The sequence below is a fragment of the Aquarana catesbeiana genome, linkage group LG06, assembly GCF_042186555.1.
Source record: "Aquarana catesbeiana isolate 2022-GZ linkage group LG06, ASM4218655v1, whole genome shotgun sequence".
In the NCBI taxonomy this organism is placed as follows: Eukaryota; Metazoa; Chordata; class Amphibia; order Anura; family Ranidae; genus Aquarana; species Aquarana catesbeiana.
Genome location: NC_133329.1, coordinates 253968607 through 253996244, shown reverse-complemented (window position 1 = coordinate 253996244; position 27638 = coordinate 253968607).

Here is a 27638-nt window from a genome sequence, read left to right as displayed (position 1 = left end):
CTTCCCATCACGCTGCAGTTGGGAGGAAAGGAGATCCGGCTCCAGGCCATAATCGATTCTGGAGCATACAGTTGCTTTGTGGACTTGAACTTGGCAAGAAATCTTAGATTGCCCCTTCTCCACAAGAAACAGGGTCTGGAAGTCCGTTTAGCATATGGCACGTTACCCAATTCTGGCCTTGTTACTCAAGAGACTACCCTTCTCCTTATTACTTCTCCCGATGGCCATCGGGAGTGCATACATTTTGACACTTCAAGCTTTCCTATGTCTCCAATTATCTTGGGTATTCCTTGGCTCCAAGCCCACAACCCCCCAGATCAATTGGATCAAGAAGGAAGTCCTGTTCACTTCCCCCTATTGCCAACAACATTGTCTCATCCCTGAATTCAGAGATACCACTAGTTGTCTCACAGTCCAGCCTGTATCCTCCACTAACCAGAATGTACCCCAGGCATACCACGAATTCCTGGATGTTTTTGATAAGAGAAAAGCTGATGTTCCACCACTACATCGACCATATGATTGTCCTATCGAACTGCTTCCAGGGGTCGAGATTCCATTTGGACGTATTTTCCCCCTCTCTGAAGTGGAATTAGGAACACTACGACAATACATAGACGAAAACCTGGCAAAAGGGTTTCATCCATCCTTCTTCCTCCCCTGACGGTGCCGGCAAAAAGACAAGACTTTAAGACCATGTGTGGACTATAGAGAACTGAATAAGATCACTATAAAAAAACGATATGCACTTCCACTGGTCCCCGAACTCTTCCAGAGACTTCGTTCAGCCCAAATATTCACCAAACTCAACCTCCAGGGTGCCTACAACCTCGTTTGCATCTGTGAGGGCGATGAATGGAAGACGGCATTCAGAACGAGGTTCGGACACTTTGAGTATTTGGTGATGCTGTTTGGGCTCTGTAATGCTCCGGCTACTTTTCAGCACTTCGTAAACAACATCTTCCGGGAATACCTTGACTACTTCGTCATCATCTATCTGGATGACATCCTTATATTTTCAGCCACCTTGGAGCTTCATCGGACTCATGTAAAAACAGTATTACTCACACTAAGGAAACATGGACTTTACGCGAAAGCTGAGAAGTGTGACTTTGAAAAGAAATCAATACAATTTCTGGGACTAATCAACTTTACTGGCGGTGTAACCATGGATCCACAGAAAGTGCAGGCAATCCTAGATTGGACAACTCCGTCAGATAAGAAGGGGGTAAAAAGGTTTGTAGGCTTTGCAAACTTCTATAGAAGATTTATAAGGAACTTGTCTTCCATCATTTCGCCTATAACCCAAGTAACCCCCCTACATGTTCATTTCCTGTAGTCCTCTGAAGCCCAATCTGCTTTTGAGAAACTGAAGTCTTTGTTTACCTCTGCACCAATTCTTCAACATCCTGATCCTGCCCTGTCCTACATTTTGGAGGTCGATGCCTCGGAGGTAGCTACAGGTGCAGTGCTTTCACAGCGCCTGGGACCCAAGTCTCTGCTGCACCCCGTGGCCTTCTCCTTCTGGAAGATGAGCCAACCTGAGAGAAATTACGATGTAGGTGATCGTGAGCTTCTGGCCATTAAGACAGCCTTAGAAGAATGGAGATACCTTCTTGAGGGGGCCACTCATCCTATAATGATATTCACGGATCACAGAAACCTTAAGTACCTCCATACTGCCAAATGCTTGTCAGGCCCGCTGGGCTCTGTTCTTTTCACGTTTCAATTTTCACATCACCTACCGCCCTGGCTCCAAGAACGGAAAGGCTGATGCTTTATCCTGAATGTTCTCTGATACTCCTGAAGAAACGACATCCAGCACAATCTTGTCTCCACAGAATTTTCTTTTGATTCAACCCAATCTAAGGTCTTCTCTTGAACAGGCTTCGCTCCAATGCCAGGAACCAGAGACTTCCTCTTTAAGAAACCAAGGGGGGTATCTCTGGTACCAAGACAAAATCTTTGTCCCACAACAAGCCAGAATCCAGGTCTTACAAGCATCACATGACCACCAACTTGCTGGCCACTTCGGAGTATGGAAAACCATGGATCTTGTTGAGCAATCCTTTTGGTGACCTACCTTGAAATCTGATTGCAAAAAGTATGCTAACTCCTGTACCACCTGCCAGCGAAACAAGGGGTCCAACAGTAAGTCTTGGGGTCTGCTACGTCCTTTGCCGGTACCACAACAACAATGGAAAAATATATCTATGGACTTCATAGTAGAGTTGCCTCCCTGCGAAAGATTCACAACGATCCTGGTTGTTATAGACTGTTTGACCAAGATGTCACGCTTCTTGCCTATGACAGATACTCCTTTTGCTGCAGACACAGCAAAAATTTTCATAAAGGAGATAGTCAGACTTCATGGCCTTCCTGACAGCATTGTATCTGATAGAGGGGTCCAATTTACTTCCCGATTTTGGAAAGAGCTCTGCAAAGTCCTGTCTATTGAAGTATGCCTATCCTCTGCCTATCACTCCTAAAGCAATGGTCAGACTGAAAGGACTAATCAGACCTTAGAGCAATATCTACGCTGTTTCTGCTCCATTTCCCAGGATGACTGGTTCCCGCTACTCCCCTGTGTGGAGTTCGCATACAATAATTCAGTACACTCAACCACCAATCAATCAACGTTTTGGGCCAACTATGGGTTCCATCCTTCATTCCTACCTATTGTCATTCCAGAGACCTCAGGCCCAGCAGTTCAAGACACAGTAAAACAGCCGCTGATCACGGCCGTTTACCATGTGATGGAGCGATCACAAGTAAACAACCCGGCGTCATATCATGATGCCGGTTCCTCTCTCCCTCTCTCCCTTCTGTGTACCAATCGGTACAGTGTGAGATAAGAGGGGGAGGGATCGGATGGCAGCAGCACTGTGGGCTGGATCTGTAGTTCCCACAGCGCTGCTCTGTGACAATTGCAGTCACATCCATCCATCCATGCTTAGCCATCCCTCCATGCTCTGCAATACCCTGCAATACTCTGCACTACACTGCAATACTCTGCAATGCTCTGCAATACTGTGCAATACCCTGCAATACTCTGCAGTACTCTGCAATACCCTGCAATGCTCTGCAATACCCTGCAATACACTGCAATACCCTGCAATACTCTGCAATACCCCACAATACTCTGCAATACTCTGCAATACCCTGCAATACCCTGCAATACTCTGCAATACCCTGCAATACTCTGCAATACCCCGTAATACCCTGCAATACTCTGCAATACCCTGCAATACCCCGCAATACCCTGCAATGCCCTGCCGTACTCTGCAATACCCAGCCATACTCTGCAATACCCAGCCATACTCTGCAATACTCTGTGATACCCAGCCATACTCTGCCATACCCGGCCATACCCAGCCATACTCTGCAATACCCAGCCATACTCTGCACTACTCTGTGATACCCAGCCATACTCTGCCATATCCAGCCATACCCTGCCATACTCAGCCATACCGAGCCATGCTCAGCCATGCTCAGCCATACTCAGCCATGCTCAACCATGCTCAGCCCTGCTCGTCTATACCAGGCCATACTCGGCCATAGGCCATGCTCAGCCATACTCGGCTGTACTCGGCCTCTGTATGTGGCCAGGCTGTGGAAGTCTCACACATGTGGTATTGCCGTACTCAGGAGTAGGAGAATCTATTTTGAGGTGTCATTTTCGGTATGTACATGCTATGTGTTAGAAATATTGTATAAATGGACAACTTTGTGTTTAAAAAAAATGCGTTTTAACCACTTCCCGCCCACCGGCCGTCATATGACGTCCTTGACTTTGTGCGGGGATATCTGAATGATGCCTGCAGCTACAGGCATCATTCAGATATCAGCTTTTTCAGCCAGCGATTTCCTACACCATAAGGATGATCATAGTGGCTGTTCCACTGCTTGATTGTTCTTATGGGAGGCGAGAGGGGACACCCCCCGCTCCCTCCGCCCTCCGGTGCTTCTACCAACTCACCCCTACGACCGAAGCCAGGATCGTTTTTTTATTTTTTTAATTTCAGGCTTCCCAGCCTAGAGGTGAGATGTGGGGTCTTATTGACCCCATATCTCACTGTAATGAGGACCTGTCATTCCATATTCCTATTAAAAGGGATGTTTACATTCCTTGTAATAGGAATAAAAGTGATCAAAAAATTTATTTTTTGAAAAAAAGTGTCAAACTAAAATAAATAAAGTAAAATGAACAATAAAAAAAGCGTTTGAAAAATTGCAAAGTTGCAACAACTGCCATTGTATTCTCTAGGGTCTTTGCTAAAAAAACATATATAATGTTTTGGGGTTCTATGTAATTTTCTAGCAAATAAATGATCATTTTTACATGTAGGAGAGAAATGTCAGAATTGGCCTAGGTGCTCCAGGACACCTGAAGGTGCTCCCTGCATGTTGGGCCTCTGCATGTGGCCACGCTGTGTAAAAGCCTCACACATGTGGTATCGCCGTACTCGGGAGTAATAGCAGAATGTGTTTTGGGGTGTAATTTGTGGTATTTATATGCTGTGTGTGAGAAATAACCTGCTAATATGACAATTTTGTGAAAAAAAAAGAAAAAAAAAATCTTGATTTTGCAAAGAATTGTGTGAAAAAATGACAACTTCAAAAAACTCACCATGCATCCTTCTAAATACCTATGAATGTCTTCTTTGCAAAAAGAGGTCATTTGGGGGGTATTCGTATTTTTCTGGCATGTTAGGGTCTCAAGAAATTAGATAGGTTGTCAGTACTTCAGGTGTGATCAATTTTCATATATTGGCACCATAGCTTTTGGACTCTATAACTTTCACAAAGACCAAATAATATACACCAATTTGTACTTATTTTTACCAAAGATATGTAGCAGTATAAATGTTGGCGAACATTTATGAAGAAAAATTACTAATTTGCTAAACTTTATAACAGAAACAAAGAAAAATTATTTTTTTTACCGAATTTTCAGTCTTTTTTCTTTTATAGCGCAAAAAATAAAAAACCCAATGGTGATTAAATACCACCAAAAGAAAGCTCTATTTGTGTGAAAAAAAGGACAAAAATTTCATATGGGTACAGTGTTGTGTGACTGAGTAATTGTCATTCAAAATGTGAGAGCACCGAAAGCTGAAAATTGGTCTGGTTAGGAAGGGGGTTTAAGTGCCCAGTGGTCAAGTGGTTAAACCCGCCACTGACACTTGCAGTTTGCTGGATTATCAAAAGCTTCCTGTGTTCCTGTGCCTTGTATACCCTGAAGACCCCTGGCTTGACCTCTGCTTGGCTTGACCTGTGTTCCTGCTTATCTCCTCACTCTGACCCCAGCTCTGCTGACTACTCTCTGATCTCCTGCCACCTGTGTATGACCTGGCTTGTTCCTGTACCTCTCTCAGACTGTCTTCTGGTATCTGATCCCTGGCCGGGCTGCGGACCCTGTTCCTGGTTTACCCTGCTGTTTCTTACTCAAAGACTTCTCTCTGCACGGCTGCTACAACGCACTCCAGCTACCTGTATCCAACCAGCCAGCCTGCAGCATCCCTGGCAACCCATGCACCTTTGGGCATCGCATTCCCTGTACCAATCCCAGGGGTGCGCTGCACTCAGCCACAAGGAACACCCTCTCAGCAACCCGGCCTCACACTACAGACTTGACAGTCAAGCAGGTTCAGCCAATTCATTTAGAGGTAATATAGCAGAGTACAGGCCCAATCAAATATCAGCAGTGCTACACGTGGGGGCTCGTCCGGGATCCTGTTACTCAGCAATCAAGCCCACCCTTTTGGCACCAGTATGGACCTTGATGCTCCGATTCAGAGGTGCAAAGAAGAAATCGCCCACAGAAAAGCAAGTGTGACAATTGAGCTCCATGGAGAGGCCTGGGGGAAAGAATGTCAGTCCAGTATCCTGACAGCAACTGCTGACACAATATCTTGGTCCCCACCCACTCAACAAAACAGGAGGAGGGATCCTGAGCTGGAGAAGCTGGCTCTTGGACATCTCAAAGAGAGATGTCCAAGATGATAGAGATGATGATCGGGTCATTGGATCTCATGTCTGAGTTAGACACATTGAAGATGCACATGTCCCAGATGATGGAGATGATGAACAAATTGACAGCAAAACGTATTGGGTTATCCGGTCAAGAATCCACGAATCAAGACGTCTTCCTGAACTGTGGAGGTGTAGGTCACTACCAGCGAGTATGTCCTAGTCCACAAAGGAAGACAGAAGACTGGCGGAGGCCTCAGAGAAGCGACCCAAGGATAGAAAGGAGTTCCGGGCCTTCAAGAAGAATTTTCCCTGAGTCTGCAAGGGAGCAATGGAGAACACCTGCTGTTTATACTGTTTCAGTGGGAAATGCATATCAGTCTCTAAACTGATGACAGAAGCGGTGTGCCCAGCGCCAGAAGCTGAGGAGAACACAAGTCCAAGTATGCTAATCTGTTGTTATAGATGTTTCTAACAGGCCTCCTACCCAGTTGGTAGGCCCTCTGCCTGTAGTGCCTGTTCTGATTGAAGGGATTTATACCAGAGCCATCCTTGATACAGGTGCCCAGGTTACCCTGATAACCAGAGACTTTTACAAGAGGTACTTGTCATACCTGCCTCTGAAAAATTTAGAAGACGTAAAGATTCAGGGTGTTCAAGTAGAAGATTACCCTTGTGATGGATGTCTGCAAATCAAGTTGTGGTGTGGTCCACTGAGTACTGGGAAGTCCCAGAACTTTGAGACACTGGCCATTGTCTGTTCCTGGCTGCCAGGGTCCTCGAGAAGTTTGTTGATCGTTGGGACAAACACAGACTTGGTAAAGCAGCTGTTAGTCCCTGTTGTCCCCAGATGTGACCCTCTACCCTCACTGCCAGAAGAAGGGGTAAAAGTGTCTTCTTTTCCCACAATGGATGAAGGAATATCCGAAACAGAAGTGGAAGAGACTGACCTGCAGGAGGCAGAAGTAGTTGAACGAAAAGAGAAGGCTAGTGAGCCTGCCGTGTCTGAGTCAGTGAATCAGAGGAAATGAAGAGTCATTTCCAAACTCAAGAGACCGATCTGTGATGTGTTGGATGAGAGTTCTACAGCAGTTATTCTCACCCCTCAAGGGTTGTCAAGGGAGTCTTACCTTCTCACCATGGATTTGGTGAAAGGCAACCCCATCTCACCCCTTGAAACATCTGTACAAGACACCACGGTGTCAGCTGTGAGTGCACAGAACAGTCTCCCATCACACGATAATTGGTGGGAGGCTCCTCTGTCAGTACTATGCAATCGCCTAGAGGCAAAAATGTGTAATAGAGCTAAGATTTTGAATATCTTTTGGGACCAAAGAATTAAAGCAGGGGGAGTATGTAGCTCTGGTATTTTTGCCTTCTAATGCCATGTAATGCTAAACAATGAACAATGCTATAAACTGGTATTTGGCTACCTCTAGTGGTATAAACGTGAAAGAGACATTGTTTATTTTTCATTTGAAGAGCATAGGGAAAGCCTTACAGGAAGTGACCTAATTACTTTGTGAAGGGACTCACCTACCCAGAGTGCTCACTCACCTACCCATGAACACTGAGTGACTAAACTGCATGCTGCGTAGGATATAAAAGGCCCAGCGCGGCCATTTTCTTTCTCTTGTTCCTGGGACGCATGGCCTGCCTGCAGGGCTCTGTGGGTGTGTGTGTCCCACAGAGTCGCGGCCTACATTGTGCGGTGCAAACTTGAAGCCAGAGGAGAAGCTTACACCACAGCGTGCTGGAGCAGCAGTGTGGTCGGATCGGGAAGGATCCAGAGATACCTGACGGAGGTAACTGAGGACTCCCGGTCATCTTGTGCAATGGAACAGCGTGACGGCGTGGCCGCAGCAAATAGACTGAGATCTTGTGGAGCAGAGGCATCCAACTTTTCAGGCCTGGTGTGGTGAGAGGGCTGTCGCCCAAAGTTCTTTAACGCACTTCACACACTTAAACTCATACCACAGTGTTGCTGAGACCTGCAGTTCCGCAGAGGGGTCTCATTCAAGTAGACTGAGTTCAAGCAGGCCTCAAGCCTATACTTCACGGAGGACTGACACTGTGTGGTTCAGAGATAACTATAATGGAGGTAGTTATAAGTGTGTTACACAACAAGAACAGTTCTCAATCATCAGCTTATGTTACTTCTTTGCTTGTTAAGCCCTTGGATTACAAACACTGCAGTATAATAGCTAGCAGAAGACAGAAGACCAGAGATTACATCTTTCACTAAAGGCCTTGTGTTCAGTCACAGTAACAAGGGACTGCATCATAAAGCAGGGGGAGCTCTTGAGTAATTGTACTGTGCTGTGTTTGATAGCCTTGCATTATTGTGATTAGTGCAGCGTGCTGGAAGTGGGAAGGTGCCCAGTGTCAAGGCATTGTCACTCTGAGCACTAGTCCCACTTGGAGACACTCCTGCATGGGTCATCCATAGAATCTTTACATATTAATAAGTTGTGAATATTCATCGTATTGTCATATTATGTTTGTGTGACGATACAGTTATTGTAATTACCTTTTAAACCAGTCTCAGTAAAATTATATTCTGGTAATTACAATTGGTGAGAAGTGTTGTTTATTCTCCTGCAGGTGAAACTACGGATACCCAAGTAATGGTAAAGGTATATTATTGGTATATTGGGTATTGTGGAATTGTCCTTAGTTGTTAACTTCACACCAATACTGTCCCACAGCTGTGTCAAGCGGGTTGAGCCAATTCATTTAGGGGTAACATAGCAGAGTACAGGCCCAATCAAATATCAGCAGCTCCTTCGGGGGTCAGTGCTACATAATATATTGTCATCATGCTCTATGCATGTACTGACATCATTATATGTCTAACCAATTGAGTGTGTTTGGGCACAATGTATGTGATTAATCAAGTTTTCTACAAATCAGTTTTACATATCACAATTAGGGATGAGCCGAACACCCCCCTGTTCGGTTCGCACCAGAACATGCGAACAGGCAAAAAATTTGTTCGAACGCGTGAACACCAATAAAGTCTATGGAACACGAACATGAATAATCAAAAGTGCTAATTTTAAAGGCCTTTATGCAAGTTATTGTCATAAAAAGTGTTTGGGGACGTGGGTCCTGCCCCAGGGGACATGGATCAATGCAAAAAAAAGTTTTAAAAACGGCCATTTTTTCGGGAGCAGTGATTTTAATAATGCTTAAAGTGAAACAATAAAAGTGTAATATCCCTTTAAATTTCGTACCTGGGGGGTGTCTATAGTATGCCTGTAAAGGGGCGCATGTTTCCAGTGTTTAGAACAGTCTGAGAGCAAAATGACATTTCAAAGGAAAAAAAGTCATTTAAAACTACTCGCGGCTATTAATGCATTGCCGGTCCGACAATACACATAGAAGTTCGAAATTGAAAAAAGGAACTGCGCTTAGGGCACGTCTATAGGGTCAGAAGCCACAGGTTGCTGCCTCCCTTACACAAAGCACCCAATGAGGGCTGGTGGATTTACACCCCCTACCTCGTTTTATGCTCCTTAGGAGGGATTTTTAAAAATTGTTTTTTGCCTGGGGACTATTGGCATCCCATCCCATCTGCACTGGGTGGGAAAACAATAGTGTTTGGACATTTTATTTTGTGTTTATTTTTTGTTTTAATTTATTTATTTTTCCTGTTCACAATCCTTTTTGTGCATATATGTTTTTAAATAAAGTGATCTTACTTTATTACGCCATGGAAGCTCTTTTTTCTTAAATACATGAGGGAACGCAACACTTCCTCGGATCGGGACGCACAGGAGACATCTACCACAGAATATAGCACGTACAGTGGTTTATTTAAATTCCAACATAAACGCACTACCCCTGTATGGGGTTTGGGGAGCTGATCACCTCAAAGGCACCTACCACAGGAAGCAGCAAGCAGAGCAACCCAGTCTAATATACTACAGGCGTACTACCCCTGTTGGGGTTCCGGGAGCTGGTGAGTAGGCAACCATAAGGGGGAGCACTAGAGTCACCAGACAACTGTTACAGCACCAAAGTCACCATTGGGAATTTCATAAAGCCAACATAGTACCAACCTATGGGACTGTCATATTTTATCTGAGATTTAATTGTTGGAATTTTCTTGCTAATATATTTCTTGTCTTGCATGCATGCAATTTTAATCCAGGATTTATCATACATATGGTTATTGATCAAGGCGATTTGACCTATATACATAGTATGTGTACTGGTTTATTGATAACACATTTTCCATGATACTGCTGATGCTTGTACTTATTACATATAGAAATTATTTATAGTATATGGAATACGGTTTCAATAAATGCACTGTAGGTAGTACGGCCTCTGGCTCTACCACCAGATGCGGTAAGACAATCTCTTGCTGTGCGACACTTGAATGATTGTACTATATTCCTCCCAAAGTGTACATCATTGTGAATACACTTATATATTTGAAGTATTACTCATAATATAAGGGGGACGCACCCCTTGATGTCTAGTACTTATAGATATACAATCAATGGTACGGGTTTGTCACTTTTAAGGCTATCCCAGTCAAAGGTAGCGCCATTACACCCATATCTAATAATTTTGTAACACATAGAAGTTCATTGATAAAAACGGCATGGGAATTCCCCACAGGGGAACCCCGAACCAAAATTAAAAAAAAAAAAATGACGTGGGGGTCCCCCTAAATTCCATACCAGGCCCTTCAGGTCTGGTATGGATATTAAGAGGAACCCCGGACAAAATTTTTTAAAAAAATGGCGTGGGGTCCCCCTCAAAATCTATACCAGACCCTTCAGGTCTGGTATGGATTTTAAGGGGAACCCTGCGCCAAAATTAAAAAAAAAAATGGCATCCCCCTAAAAATCCATACCAGACCCTTATCCGAGCACACAACCTGGCAGGCCGCAGGAAAAGAGGGGGAGACGAGAGAGTGCCCCCCCTCCTGAACTGTACCAGGCCACATGCCCTCAACAGCAGGGTGCTTTGGGGTAGCCCCCCAAAACACCTTGTCCCCATGTTGATGAAGACAAGGGCCTCATCCCCACAACCCTGGCCGGTGGTTGTGGGGGTCTGCAGGCGGGGGCTTATCGGAATCTGGAAGCCCCCTTTAACAAGGGGACCCCCAGATCCTGGCCCTCCCTCCTGTGTGAAATGATAAGGGGTACCCCTACCATTTCACTAAAAAACTGTCAAAAATTTTAAAAATGACAAGGGACAGTTTTTGACAATTCTTTTATGTAAATGCTTCTTCTTTCTTCTATCTTCTATCTACCTTCGGTTTCTTACTCCATCTTCTTCTTCTTCTGGTTCTTCTGGTTCTTCCTTCGGTGTTCTTGTCTGGCATCTCCTCCGCGGCGTCGGCATCTTCTTCCCTTTTCCTCAGGCCGCTCCGCATCCATGATGGCATGGAGGGAGGCTCCCGCTCTTCTCTTCATCTTCTTCTCTTCATCTTCTTCTCTTCATCTTCTTCTCTTCATCTTCTTTTCGGGCCGCTCCGCATCCATGATGGTATGGAGGGAGGCTCCCGCTGTGTGACGCTTCTCCTCTTCTGATGGTTCTTAAATAATGGAGGCGGGGCCACCCGGTGACCCCGCCCCCTCTGACGCACGGTGACTTGATGGGACTTCCCTATGACATTCCCCGTGACGCCACAGGGAAGTCCCGTCAAGTCACCGTGCGTCAGAGGGGGTGGGGTCACCGGGAGGCCCCGCCCCCCCATTATTTAAGAACCATCAGAAGAGGAGAAGCGTCACACAGCGGGAGCCTCCCTCCATGCCATCATGGATGCGGAGCGGCCTGAAAAGAAGATGAAGAGAAGAAGATGAAGAGAAGAAGATGAAGAGAAGAGCAGGAGCCTCCCTCCATGCCATCATGGATGCAGAGTGGCCCGAGGAGAAGAAGGGAAGAAGACGCTGACGCCGCGGAGGAAGATGCCGGACGAGAACACCAGAGGAAGAATCAGAAGAACCAGAAGAAGAAGAAGCAGATGGAGGACGAAACCGAAGGAAGATAGAAGATAGAAGAAAGAAGAAAGAAGAAGCATTTAAATAAAGGATTTGTCAAAAACTGTCTCTTGTCATTTTTAACATCTTTGACAGTTTTTTTGTGAAATGGTAGGGGTATACCCCCTTACCATTTCATACAGGGGGGAGGACTTGTTAAAGGGGGCTTCCAGATTCTGATAAGCCCCCTGCCCGCAGACCCCCACAACCACCGGCCAGGGTTGTGGGGATGAGGCCCTTGTCCTCATCAACATGGAGACAAGGTGTTTTGGGGGGCTACCCCAAAGCACACTCCCAATGTTTAGGGCATGTGGCCTGGTACGGTTCAGGAGGTGGGGGCTGCTCTCTCGTCCCCCCTCTTTTCCTGCGGCCTGCCAGGTTGCGTGCTTGGATAAGGGTCTGGTATGGATTTTTGGGGGGACCCCACGCCATTTTTTTTTAAATTTTGGCCGGGGTTCCCCTTAATATCCATACCAGACCTGAAGGGCCTGGTATGTTATTTAGGGGGACCCCCCATGTCATTTTTTTTTTTTTATTTTGGCCGGGGTTCCCCTTAATATCCATACCAGACCTGAAGAGCCTGGTATGGAATTTAGGGGGACCCCCCACGTCATTTTTTTTTTTTTAATTTTGGTTCGGGGTTCCCCTGTGGGGAATTCCCATGCCGTTTTTATCAATGAACTTCTATGTGCATTGTCAGACCGGCAATGCATTAATAGCCGCAAGTAGTTTTAAATTACTTTTTTCCTTTGAAATGTCATTTTGCTGTCAGACTGTTCTAAACACAGGAAACATGCGCCCCTTTACAGGCATACTATAGACACCCCCCAGGTACAAAATTTAAAGGGATATTACACTTTTATTGTTTCACTTTAAGCATTATTAAAATCACTGCTCCAGTAAAAATGGCCGTTTTTAAAACTTCTTTTTGCATTGATCCATGTCCCCTGGGGCAGGACCCAGGTCCCCAAACACTTTTTATGACAATACCATGATTATAAGCCTTTAAAATTAGCACTTTTGATTTCTCCCATAGACTTTTAAAGGTTGTTCCGCAGCATTCGAATTTGCCGCGAACACCCCCAAATTGTTCGCTGTTTGGCGAACTTGCGAACAGCTGATGTTCGAGTCGAACATGAGTTCGACTCGAACTCGAAGCTCATCCCTATTTACAATTAATACAACCTACACTAAATTTGTTAGCCTCAGTCAGGATGAGAAGAAATAAAGCATGCCTGATTAAGAAATCTTCTATTAAAGCAGGGTGGGGTTTCTGAGCATTCGTTTGTCATTAGGTTAAGCAGGTTTATTCAATAAATGTATTTTTCTCTATATAATAATAAATTACAAGATAACTCAAAAGTGTAAGTAAAACAACTTAAATAATATGGAATACTGACTAATGTTTAGATATTGTATATTGGAAATCAATATTTTTCCCTCTGCCTATTGAGATTAATTTATTATGAATATGCCCGACAATATACTTTTATATAAAATACCTAGAACAATACAGAGGAATGTCTTACTTTAATCAGTCAATTACATTATAACATTTAGCAACTCAAGCCAGGACTGGTCTGCCTCAGTTTGATCTCTACAAACAAAGTCAAAGTATTCCAATTACTGGCTGTATTCCAAGATAAATTGCAGATGTGTTCTCTCATACAGCTTTCACCATAGAAACAACTGCTTATTATGGAGAAGAAGCTGAACATGAATTGTGTCTTATTAGGAGCAACCCATTATATTGAATGTAAAAGCGACACGTAATATAGACATTGTCCACAATGCACAAGGCATAATGGAAAGCTATGTTTCATTGGTTGAGGAATCAAAGAAATAGAGATCAAACTAGAGTATATTTTCCCCATTATATACTATAATATATATAATTATCAAAAAAAATCCAAGTTTACACCACAATATAGAAAAATAGGAGGGACTTGCAAGGTATATGGAATAACAATGCAGTGTTGAGTAGGGATGAGCCTGCGGCTTGACTCGAACATCGGGTGTTCGTTTGTTCTAAAATGAACCGAACATATGGGGCCACGAAATGCCCCATAATGCACTGCGAGATCGCAGTGCATTGCTGTATGATAATTGGCCAAAGCTTTTACCTGACCTGCATGCTTTGGCCAATCACAGCGCACTCTGCTGAGAGAGCCTTAATTGTCCAAAGGCAGGGTGCCATTGGCCAATGATGGCTCAGGGGGACTAAGTCCACACTCCACACTATATAAGGCTGCTTGCATAGCGGCGGTGTATAGTGTGTGGACGAAGATGGCTTTATTTTCCTTGGGGATCACTGCAATATACGCTTCTAGTAAGCTGTTCTATGAGAAAGGAGTAGTGGATAATGAGTTGAAGGCTTTAAGAAAGCCTGGGCTAGGAGGTCAGGGAAGCATTTGTAATACTGTGCTGAAAAGCCATCAGGACCTGAGCTTTTACTGGGTTTTGCAGCTTTCAATGCCTCTTCCCATTCCTTTTTGCATGGCTCTAGCCAAGAGTCTACCCGACCTACCAAAACTCTCCAGTCCCCCACTGTCAATAATGAATGGAGATCAAGGACAGCTGTTAATTCAGCAACTTGGGGGGAGGGCATTAACTTTGCGTAACTGTTTAGTTGTGAAAGGGGGCACCCATCTCAAGGCCCACCATTACATCATGTACAGATAGGTCCCAAGTCCAGGTACCCCATCCCACAGCCAAACCTGTGGTTAATATGTATACTGCTTATAACTAGCGACCTGCAAGGAGATAGAAAAGTAAAAAAAAACAAAAGACAAACAACCTTATATCACGGAAACAACAAATTGACCTTTGCCCAACCAGTGTACCCGTGGTTGAGAGCAACACCAAGGGGGCAAAGGAGCAGAACCCAGAGGCCTCAATACCTATTCAAAGATTATTAGGTGCCTTTGTCCCAAGATCACCCCCCCCTCCAAAAAACAGAGCTCAAGGGAGTGATGCAATGATCTTAGGGGAGCAAAAGAGCCTATGAGCATGCAGAACGAGCACATTTTTAGTAATCTTAGCACTCATTTTCTTGAGTTCACACAGGAAATGTCAGGATCAACAATAATCTAAGTATCTAATAAAAGAAGATCCCTCTGGCCTTACTCCTGCTTCATGTTGGATTTCTGGAAATCTACCAAAACAGCATTACAGAACACACACTCATAGCATTGCATGTTGACCATCAAAGGATGCAATACACTCTTGTACTCATGTCAATAATTAGGTAATACAAGTGTAAGAACTTTCACTGCCAAAGGGGCTAATGAGATAACTTGCTTCTCATGGCAGTGTCTTGGTGTTTATATATGATCCAAAGTCAAGATTGTGGAGGACAAGCACCCCTGGGGAGCCTACCTGCCACCCCAGGTGAATCAATTACCCAAGTTGTAGATAGGAAAATATATCACCAGAAAAAATTGGGCATTTCTTGAGCTTGTAGTCCCTAGTCCCTGTCTGCAGAGGGAATCATGTAAGCAATAGAGACCATATAGCTAGGTCACTCATATACCATGAGAACCATTGAGAAAAGGTCTTCCCCAGAAGAGGCAAGTGAGTCTTGAATCTTGTGAAGGGTGCTGTGAGCCATTGAGCAAGAGAGGGGTCAGCTAGAAATTCCCATCTACAATAAGGCAATTAGTCAACGAAGCATGTGTGCGCTAAGTCTTCCAACAAGATCACTATAAGCAACAGAAGCAGGGATAATGTTCCAGAGGGTAGCATTATAACCGGGTAGAACTTCAGGGTCAGCTCACCCGACCAAGGATTCAGTGTTTAGCAGTCCATCTTGCTAAAAGGTGCTAAAAAATGAAGAAGGTGTCATTCCTATCCATTTCTTCGCAAACGCTCAGGGAAGAATTGGACGAGGACCTTCGATGCCTCTGTGTCTTTGCGACTGGGGAGTATCTCCTGGTTGGGCTGGGATCCAGGGTTCAGATTGCAGGAAGGCACTGTACCAGTCTGGCACTGGTATTACTGGGATGCCAAGGGTATTACAAAAGGTGTGTAGGTCTGCAGGTATTCTAAGGGATGCAGTGCAGTTCCCTGTTGTTGCTTGCAAACAGAAAGGGAACTTCAATCTGTATGCAATACGCCTGTCCTGTAACACGGTCAGGAGAGGGTGTAAATCTCTTCTATGTTGAAGACTAATGGTGGACAGGTCCTGGAATATTTGAATGGGTGCCCATTGGTGTTCTTAGGTGGTTGTGATTACGTGCTAAGCGCAATAAGTCCTCCTTTTGAGTAAAACTGACCAGGCAACAGACTGTGTCTCTAGGTGGGTCAGTATCCTGGCCCTGAGGCCTAAGAGCCCTGTGGCACCTTTCCGTTCCTACTGGCGCATCTGGCAGCCTGCCCAGTAGTGTATTAAAGACAGGCCAGACTACTGACTGTAGCTGAGGGCCCTCCGCTGACTCCGGTATCCCCAATACCCGCAAATTGCTTCTCTGGCCCCTGTTGTCCAAATCCTCCATAAGCCGATGCATGTCCATCAGGTGCTGGGCATTAGTACTGATAGCCCATTGGACCTGCTAGATAGCCGTGCCATGAGACACGGTCACCGCTTCCACGTAGTCCAAGCGCATGGCGACCCCTCTAAGATCGATTTTCAAGTCTAAGATTGCCACAGATAGTGTTTTTTTTTTATCCATGGCTACCCGCTGAAGGTCCGCTAGGCTGGGTAAGGCAGAGGGATGGGACGCCAGGGTGTCTGTGCTAGATGCCCCAGGAATGTCAGCTGTAGTCCCCCTTACCATGATCCAAGGCTTGAGATGAGGCCTGCGAGTCAGCTTGTTGTTTGCAGAACATCGCCGGGACATTGTGGATCAGCTGGGTGGAAGGATCCATCTGAGATCGGGAAGTGGGTGGTGTGTTTTTCCCGGCCATCCTCGATTATCCAATTTTAACTCTCTCCTGCTAATGTCAGCTTAGATAGAAGCCCTGGATGTCAGAGCTCTTGTCCTAAGCAGCCATCATGCTCCGAAGCCAGGCCACGCCCTCCACTATATTCTTTATAAACACACAGAGCATCCTTTATTCTGGGTTTTATATATAGTGTACTAAGGACAGGTACATACATACAGGGCCAACTACACAGTTACAGTGGCTCTCCCAGCATTACTGTACATACTAAGCTGTAGCATGCCTGGGTAATAGAGCTCCAGAAGCTGGATGGATTCATGCTGCCCAGGAGACCACAACAGCATAACAGCTTCAGCCACTCTGCTTCTTCCTTCTGGCTCCAAAACCAGACAGTTTGAAGGTGCAGTGGTTTCTACACAGGGCTCATTTGGATCTGGTGCCTCCACCCCTTCCACAAAAAGGTCTTCCGCTAAATCCAGACCTTGCCATGAATCAGATGAGATCTTGGCTGATACTGGAAGAATGGAGCTAAGAGCTCAGTAGTATTCTACTGAACTTGGTACTAACCATGCAGACCAGATATCCTCATTTCCCACTTCTAGCCAACCTTTCTCAGACTCCATTCTAAAAAATATGCTGTTGTCTTTGGGAGCATCTTTACAAGCAGACATGATGTCCTGTATCCATCAGTTCAAAGTGAGCTTACACAATATGGGTTAGAAAGTGGGTCATATTGAGGATAAAATGTGTGCCTATGATTCTTCTTGTCTGAAAGTGAAAGTGTGTGTGACCTAGAGGACAGCCCACAAAACAATAATCTGAATTTGTTCAAACTTCACAACTCCCTCATTATGTGCAAGATCTCTTGAAATTGGGGGTGCCTTCCTTAACACAGGAGGATATCACTATTGACAGAATGCATTGCATTTCTAAACCCACCTACAGTACTTACCTCAAACTGGTCTGCATGATGTTCTACTGCCTGTCCACTTCTATCAAGTAAAAGAAAAAATAGGTACAGCATTCTGTCGAGCACAGCAACTTCCATAAAGATTCTATAAGTTGCAACTACTCCCAGGTATGTCTCATCACACTTTATGACACAGAAATCTTCTCACATTACCAGAGCCCTCAGTAACCATAAAATCCTGCATCTCTGCGAATATCACCCACAACACCATGACCAAAGCTATCACAACAATAGAGGAAGGTCTTCAGCTCCTGCATCAATATCCCACCAATCCAGTGCACACCCACAATAGATTTGGTCCCTTGGACAGTAGGCCTCTGGACTACAATTACTTTGAACAGAACCATAATTATTATCCCCCTAGACCTCCGCAAGGAAATGTTTTCACAATCAACACCAGGGGGGAATGGAGTGGTTGGAAAGAATCTCATCGTAGCCCACCCAGCTTCCTGCATTTCCCCAAATAACCTATAGAAAAAGAGATAGTAGAGGGAGAGGGAAAAAGAAAAAGAGACAAGTAAATCAGGGCATTTTCAATCTAGCAGGTGTTCAATTCTCAGACATAGAACTGGAAGTACTCAATCAAGGACTGAAATTTGCTCCCAACAAAGATGTGGATAAGTTTGATTTACTTATCAACATCGAAAAATATATTCGCAAGTTAAATATTAAGAAACATTTTGCCAACTCAAGTACAAATTCTAGGATGAAGAATTTTTCACACATAGTGGCCTAAAAAAATCTGTTTTTAACCCCAAAAAGGGGTCAAACCACTATATAGAAGTTTTCAAAAATATGGTGCAAGATGACGTTAGTAATTTTCAAATTAACAAACACACCTCAAAAGAACGGATTTGGGAAGGAATAAAATCAATTGATGAAAACAAACAAATAGTGGTGAGACCCACAGAGAAGGGGGTGGGTTAGTGGTACTTTCTAGGGAATATTAGTATCAAGAAATGGATAGGTTACTCAAGACCAAACCACGTATCAAAAACTAAAGGGGAACCCTACGGCACGATTAAAAATTGAACTTACCAATTGGGTATCAGAGGGATTGTATAAAAAAATTCTTAATCAAAAAGAAGCAGATTATCTTATTTTACATGCCCCAAAAATTCCAGTAATGTATATAGTGCCCAAAATACACAAAAACAAAGAAACTCCTCCAGGCCGACCCATAATTAGTGGAATTGATTCCCTTTTTTCTAGACTTGGAGAATACCTTGATGGATTTTTCAAGCCGCTAGTATCCCAGAGCCCATCCTACTTGAAAGATAGTAGAGATTTGATTATATTGTTATAGAAGATGGTAGCCACAGAAGATACAACTATGGTAACAGTGGACATCGAGTCCCTATATACTAATATCCAACACACGGATGCATTAGAGGCCCTTAAATGGGCGCTAGTGAGGGAATCCAAACTAAAGAAAGTCCAAATAAACTACCTCATCAAGGGCTTATGCCCCGTACACACGATCGGACATTGATCGGACGTTCCGACAACAAAATCCATGGATTTTTTCAGACGGATGTTGGCTCAAACTTGTTTTGCATACACACGGTCGCACAAAGTTGTCGGAATTTCCGATCACCAAGAACGCGGTGACGTACACCACGTACAACGAGACTAGAAAAGGCCAGTTCAGAACCAAGCGTGGCACCCTTTGGGCTCCTTTTGCTAATCTCATGTTAGTAAAAGTTTGGTGAGAGACGATTCACGCTTTTTCAGACTCGTGGTTTTCAGATCGTTTTCTTCTGTTCAGTTTGTGCTTGTGGGTTTGTATCTGCTCTTCAGTGCGTGCAGTCAGTTCGTATTGTACTATTCAGTGCGATCTTATCCGCTCGTTACTGTTTTTCAGGTTGCTCTTCACAGGCCTTGCTGTTCTTCAGTGCGTTCTGTTACTTCGTTCTGAGCAGCCGACCGTTTTCTAGCCATGTTACGTATACGTACTCCTCGTAGAGTTCGTGCTGTGATAGGGGGCTTGGTGTTGGGGTCCTTACCTTGACACAAGTCCAGTCCATGAACAGAGTGGGGAGGAGTTCATGGACCAAGAACTGGTTGCTTCAGCGTGACCAGTTCTGTCATATGCCTTTGCTCCGTGAGATCCGTGAGAATAATCCTGATGATTTCAGGAACTTTCTCCAGATGACGGACCCCATATTACACCGTTTGTTGGCTTTGCTGACCGCTTATATTAGCAGGCAGGATACCTGCATGAGGCAAGCCATCACTCCGGAGCAGAGGCTCATTGCCACCCTGTGGTACTTGGCGATGGGGAGAAGCCTGCAGGACTTGAAGTTCTCGACAGGCATCTCCCCCCAGGCTCTGGGGATCATTATCCCGGAGACCTGTTCTGCCATCATCCAGGTCCTGCAGAAGGAGTATAATAAGGTAAGATTTTTATCCTTTAATATCACATTTTATTGTATTTAATGTTTGATAATATATTGTATTTCTTTCCTCATTCCCTAATTACCATGATTGTAATATGCTATGAATGTCCCCTTTGTCCTCATGCATGCTGGATTTTTAGGTAATTATTTTTGTTGTCCTTCATACATATTTTCCTTCACTTACCTCCCCAGTAGGGATGAGCCGAACACCCCTCGGTTCAGTTCGCACCAGAACCTGCGAACAGACCGAAAATTTGCACGAACTTGAACGTTTAAAATCAAAAGTGCTCATTTTAAAGGCTAATTTGCATGGTATTGTCCTAAAAAGGGTTTGGGGACCCGGGTCCTGCCCCAGGGGACATGTATCAATGCAAAAAAACCTTTTAAAAACGATCGTTTTTTCGGGAGCAGTGAGTTTAATGATGCTTAAAGTAAAAAAAAAGTGAAATATTCCTTTAAATATCGTACCTGGGTGGTGTCTATAGTATGCCTGTATAGTGGCGCGTGTTTCCCGTGCTTAGAACAGTCCCTGCACAAAATGTAATTTTTAAAGGAAAAAAAGTCATTTAAAACTGCTTGCGGCTTTAATGTAATGTCGGGTCCTGGCAATATGGATGAAAATCAGTGAGACAAACGGGATGGGTACTCCCCAGTCCATTACCAGGCCCTTTGGGTCTTGTATGGATATTAAGGGGAACCCCGCACACAAATTAAAAAAGGAAACAGCAGTATATAGGCTCTGTACTCTGAACAGTACAGTACTGTACAGGCGGTGCAAACAAGACAGGGACTGTAGGTTTGTTGTTAAGTAGAATCTGTTTGTAATTTTGAACTGGTACATTTTAACCGTGTTTAGCTCCAGCCAAAAAATCTATTTTAAGCTTTTTGGAAAACATAGGGAAGGGTTATCACCCCTGTGACATTTGTTTTGCTGTCTGTGCTCCTCTTCAGAAGATTTCACCTCACTTTTTGTCCCAATGACAAATGTTTTTTGAAAATTTGGGTTTTTTTGTGAAACAAGGATTGGTGATAAAGCATCAGTGGAAAGGAGAAATGTTTTTTCCCATATTAACTCTTACAGGAGAGAATCTCCCTTCCTAGGGGTAGATTTCATCTCACTTCCTGTTGTCTCCTTCTGTTTGCAAGTAGGAGTTGTTTGTAAGTTGGATGTTTGAAAGTAGGGGCCTGCCCTATATACTCAGCAGAAATTTGGGCCTTAGGTGTTGTTGTGGCCACAACACTGTAAGCCCTGACAGGGCCCTGCTGTGAAATATTAGATCAAGAATTGTAATTACATGCCCCTGTTGAACAGGGGCAGAAAAATTGGGCCTTTGGTGGTGGTGCTGGTGCCACAACACTGTAAGTCCTCACTCATTCTTGGTGGGCGCAGAAACAGGCCCTGCTGTGAAATATTAGCTCAAGAATTGTAATTACATGCCCCTGTTAAACAGGGGCTGAAAAATTGGGCCTTAGGCACTGGTGCTGGTGCCACAACACTGCAACCCCTCACAGATACTCTAGTTGGAATGCAGGAACGAGCCCTGCTGCAAAGTATTGCATCAAAAGCTGTAATTACACGCCCCTGTTAAACAGGGGCTGAAAAATTGGGCCTTAGGCACTGGTGCTGGTGCCACAACACTGCAACCCCTCACAGATACTCTAGTTGGAATGCAGGAACGAGCCCTGCTGCAAAGTATTGCATCAAAAATTGTAATTACACGCCCCGGTTAAACAGGGGCAGAAAAATTGGGCCTTTGGTGGTGGTGGCGGTGGTGCTGGTGCCACAACAATGTAAGTCCTCACTCGCTCTTGGTGGGTGCAGAAACGGGCCCTGCTGTGAAATATTAGATCAAGAATTGTAATTACATGCCCCTGTTGAACAGGGGCTGAAAAATTGGGCCTTAAGCACTGGTGCTGGTGCCACAACACTGCAACCCCTCACATATTTTCTAGTTGGAGCGCAGGAATGAGCCCTGCTGCAAATTATTGCATCAAAAATTGTAATTACATGCCCCTGTTAAACAGGGGCTGAAAAATTGGGCCTTAGGCACTGGTGGTGGTGCGCAGAACCAAAAATGTTCTTACAAGCTATCAGCGTGATCATTGAGGAGGAAGAGGATAATTACTCAGGATAGTCCCTCAACATCAGCATACGCAGTCTTTGAAGGAATTTGAGATTTCAAAAAAAAATATTACATCAGCATCAGGTGCTTGGTAGCTGGTGGTGATCCAAGACTGATTCATTTTTATGAAGGTCAGTCGATCGACCGAGTCGGTGGACAGATGCACCCTGTGATCTGATTGCCAGCCACAAAGCCTCCAGCAGCACTGAATGTGCGTTCCGAAAGAACGCTGGATGCAGGACAGGCCAGTAGCTCAATTGCATACTGTGCAAGCTCTGGCCAGTGATGCATCCCCAAGACCCAGTAACCCAGAGGATTTTTGGTGGGAAAGGTGTCCAAGTCAGATCTTGCCCCTAGGTATTCCTGTACTCGTGTAAAACAGACGCTGGCGATGGTTGCTGGAACTGATCATACCTTGGGGCTGCGGACTAAAAAATTGTCTGAACGCATCAGTCAGACGGCCACCTTCTCCACCGCTCCTTCTTTGACTGACCGAAGCCTCAGCAACGCGTTGTCCAGAAACAGAAGTTTGTAACCTCCCAGTCTCTGGGAACGCGTTGCACAGACCTTTCTGAAGGCCTCCCGAAGATGTTTCATCCTCTGCTCCCTCTGCGATGGCAAGAAAAGGTCCGCAACCTTACCCTTGTAATGTGGATCAAGGAGGGTTGCCAGCCAGTATTGGTCCTTCTCCTTGATACCACGAATACGAGGATCCTTGCGCAGGCTTTGCAGGATCAGGGAGGCCATGCAGCCTAGGTTTGCTGAGGCATTCGGTCCGGAGTCCTCTGGGTCACTAAGGACGACATGGTCCGCAGCCACCTCCTCCTAGCCACGTACAAGTCCATGTGTTTCTTGGGACTGATCCCTTAAAGACTGCTGCTGATGCTGAGTGCCAGGCTCCACCTCCATACTGACACCATCCTCCTCCTCCTACTTCTCTTCCTGTGTGATCGGCGGGCACGCAGGAACACTGTCTGGATAAAGGGGGCCTTGAGAGCTAAGGAAGTTCTCCTCTTCCTGTCTCTGTTCTGCCTCAAGTGCCCTGTCCATTATTCCATGCAGCGTGTGCTCCAACAGGTGGACAAGCACAAGCACCCCCTATCAGAGTGCAATTCCTCTAACGGGACTTTTTACACGGGGTTACCTCTAATAAAGTAGAAAATAGTAGAAATTTTTAGTTTTTGTATAAAAGTATTATAGTTTATTGGTTTAACATCTAAAAATCATTACACATGACCTAACCGTATATACAATAAAATGGATGCATGTAAATGGGAAGAAAAAATTCTATGAGGAAATGACCAATTGCAATGATACAGGTAAATAGAAAACCAATGATCATAGAAACCGACGTTTCGAGGTAAGCAAAAGGGTTGACCTCTTCTTCAGGGGTAACGACAATTGGTCAGAGTGGGTGTCTCATCTAAAAAGTTAACAAAAAGCAGAGCAAACATAAGTGGATGAATATCTCAGGCATTCACAGCAGGAGGCAGTAGAGAGCATTTAGTTTACATTACAAAGGTCAGTTCACATTTAACATATGTTACATCATTAGTAAATTCTAGGCATATACATGCAGAAATTTCATACTGACCCCTTAAAATTCATGTAAGCATTCCCAAGGACATTTCCAGCATCCAGTGCGAATCAAGAATTTGCCGTCCGTCACGGCCACACAGGGATCACAGAACCAAAGTTCAAGAAGATAGAGAGAAGACCAAGTAGATCACAGAAGTAAGAGCCAGGGTGGACTGAGGTTGCTTCACAAAGGATATCCCCCATAAAAAAGGAACAGACACAGTCCTCCCCTTTTCCCACTACGAGGGCTTAAAAACAGCCTGCTCGATGGAGTATGGAGGGTGGGGGGTACAATCCCGCTGCAATAAAAATACTTCAATGAGAATCTCAGGGGAGAGCCTAGTATGAATACAATACTATTCTCCAAAATATATGTAGTATTGGGGTGAGCAGATAAAAACCACCCAGAATTGTAAGTATAACATATGTCAAACACATACCTAAAAAATGGAGGTGAGTGGAATCAGATCATAGATCCCAATATTAAGCCACAAGGAGATATTTAAATAAAACCTCAGATTAAAGTGGGCCAGAGTCCAAAGAGGTATGCAGGTTCCCTGGTTGAGTGTAAGCCCGCATAGGTCTGCAGATTATAAAACACATCAGGGAAATATTGTAAGTGAATAAACGATTAATCATCTGTATGGTTTACAAAACTCCCAACCAGAAGTGATCCATAAGTTTACCTGCCTGTCTTTACTTCCTCCAAGCACGTCTGTATGGTGTCAGAAACAGCTGATAAGTGCAGCGCCAGAGGAGTTTAAATGTGTGTTTGCTGCAGTGGGTGTTGATATCCAATCAGTGACCTGACTGGCTGAACCAAGAGTAAGGGGCGGTCTCGAGCAGGGAGGACATGAAGTGTCTGTAAAGGATATCCCCCGGGCAGAGCGACACACAGCGTCATCTCCACGGTGCACTCCCTGGAGTGAAGACATCCACAGCAGGGCAGAGATGGACGTGTGCAGAGGCGCAGCGCTCGGCGGGGGGCGGAGCCAGCGCGACGTGGAGGATTCCCCCATGCGCCTGGAAGTCCCGCAGCGCAGAGCTGGCGTGCCTGTTGTCATGGGGATCCATGACACAGACTGCCAGAGGGGGGGGGGGCCGGGCGCACTCTGAAGAGAGCGCTCCTCAGTCTCCCCCGGGTGCGCTGAGTGAGCTGAAACACAGCCCAAGCCTGGATGGATTAAGGGGGAAGGAGTGAGAGTGATTGGGTGAATGGTGAAAAGGGGGAGGGAAGAAAGGCAGCCAGAGGGAAAATACAGGCATGAAGGAAGAAATAAAGAAAAGAAAGAAGTGACAGTGAATGGAAAGGTAGACGGTAGAACTGAACAGGGGAGGAAAGGAGAAACAATGCAGTCATGCAGGAGGAGGGGGGAGGGGGGAGAATCCTCCTAGAAGAGGGAGAGGGAAAAATCAAAGAAAAAGGAGGGAAAGGAGGGATTGAAAGTGCATGCAGTGAGAACACCAACACTTAGTGAGTTTTCTGTGTAGTCGAGAGGGACGGTCCCACCAGATCGGAAAAGGTCCTGGAATGATAAAACAAGGTTGTTACATTATATGTTTTAAACAATATATTGCATCATGGGCTAAGCAGGAATAACATATTCAAACTAGAGCTATAGTCTTATTAGTTCCTATGTCCTGTCAGTTCCAAGGAGGCATATTATCAGAGTGTGTGTATTTATCCAGTCCCGTACAAATACGAGGTTGCTATATTATGGATAAGAAATAATCAAAAAGTACAGAGGGTCCGAGTTGGACGAAGGACTACCTCAGTTTGATTTAGGGGGTGATCCTATTGTAAAGATTCCCATTCAGATCCTCCTGAGGAGAAACCCTCCAGGAAGGGTCTGAAGGAGGTGGTTGCATTAAGGCCAGGTGGCATAGTCGCATTCAAGCGAAAAATCCACCTTTGTTCGGCCTGCATTAGTGTTTTGTTAGTGTCGCCCCCCTTATATCAGGGTGTATTCTGTCTAGGATCAAGAAGGAAATCTTCGGAGTAATTCCTTCGTGTAGGTCTCTCACATGTCTCCCCAAAGGGAGGCTTGGATTACTGGTCTGCATGGATAGAATATGTCGATAGGCGCGTCGCCAGAAGGGCTGAATAGTTTTGCCCACATAGAAACAAAAACAGTTACATAGAAGTAGGTAAACTACATTAGCTGTTTGGCAATTCGCATAGTGTTTAGGGCGGTAGCGTTCGCCATTTGGGAGTGTTATATTGCGCGTGGTGTTCATAAAACGGCAGTAGTTGCACCCACCACAAGTAAATGTACCTGGGTACTTGCACGGATCCTGGTGTCCAGAATCATGGTATTCACTGGACACCAGGTAGTCCTTGAGAGATCTGGCTCTTTTGAATGTGAAAACCGGGTGTTTACTCACATAGGGACCTATAGTAGGGTCCATTGAAAGAAGATGCCAGTACTTGTTGGCGATTTTTTTGAAAATTTCATGCTGGTTGCAGTATTTTGTTATAATCGAGATTGGATTTTTCTTAATACTTTTAGAAGATGGATTGTAAAGCAGTTCTTTCCTAGGTTTCAATACTGCCCGATTGTAGGCCTTTTTAAGGCATGATTTAGAGTAACCCCGCAATAGTAGTCTATCTCTCAGGAGATCAGCCTCTCTCCTAAAGGTTGTGTCATCTGTGCAATTTCTCCGTGTCCTCAAATACTGACTGAAAGGGATGGATGCAATTAGGGGTATTGGATGAAAACTGCTAGCATGTAGTATAGTATTGCCCGCTGTTGGCTTCCTGTATAAACTACTGCTGATACGCCCCCTGTCATCTTTATGGATAGTTACATCCAAAAAAGTTATGGAAGAGTTGTCAAAAGTCATTGTAAAACTCAAATTGAAATTATTTGTGTTTAGACATTCTAGGAAGGGTTCCAGTTGATCCTGTGGGCCGTCCCAAACAAGGAGGACATCATCGATGAATGTGAGCCATAGGCTCACATTCATCATGAAAGGGGCCAGATCATCGGATTGGTTGATCATGCGCTCCCACTCCCCCAGGTACAGGTTGGCATACGATGGGGCACAAGAGGTCCCCATCGCTACCCACTGCACCTGGAGGAAGTGGGAGCCATTGAAAGTGAAGTGGTTATGCTGTAGGATATAATCCAATGAGTCCAGCAAATACATGCGAATACAGCTTAAACCCTTGGTGTGGGGAATCGAGCTGTATAAGGCCTCCACGTCGATTGCCACCAAAGTCGACGTGGGGGGATGGTCATTCCATCCAGGATCTGGAGTAAGTGGGGGGTATCACGAAGGTAACTGGGAAGGTTGGTCACAAATGGGCGAAGATGCCCATCGATGAAGGAACTGAGGTTCTCCGTTATTGAACCGTTCCCCGACACTATGGGTCTGCCTGTTGGTCGTTTAACACATTTATGCAATTTCGGTAGAGCGTAAAAGGTTGGGATCTTGGGTTGTTTGATTCTAATAAATTCCCATTCTGATTTGCTGATCACCTGTTGTTCAAAGGCGAGATCTACTAGGGAGTAAAATTCCTGATTGAATTTGATAATCTTATTGGCTTGGATCTTACAGTACCATTTTTTATTTTCAAGGATTTTCATGTACATCTCCACATATTGTGTATTGTCCATGATCACAATATTGCCCCCCTTGTCGGAGGGCTTTATTGTTATGTGTGGATGATCATGTAGTTTTTTGAGAGCAGCCCTTTCATCGTTTGATA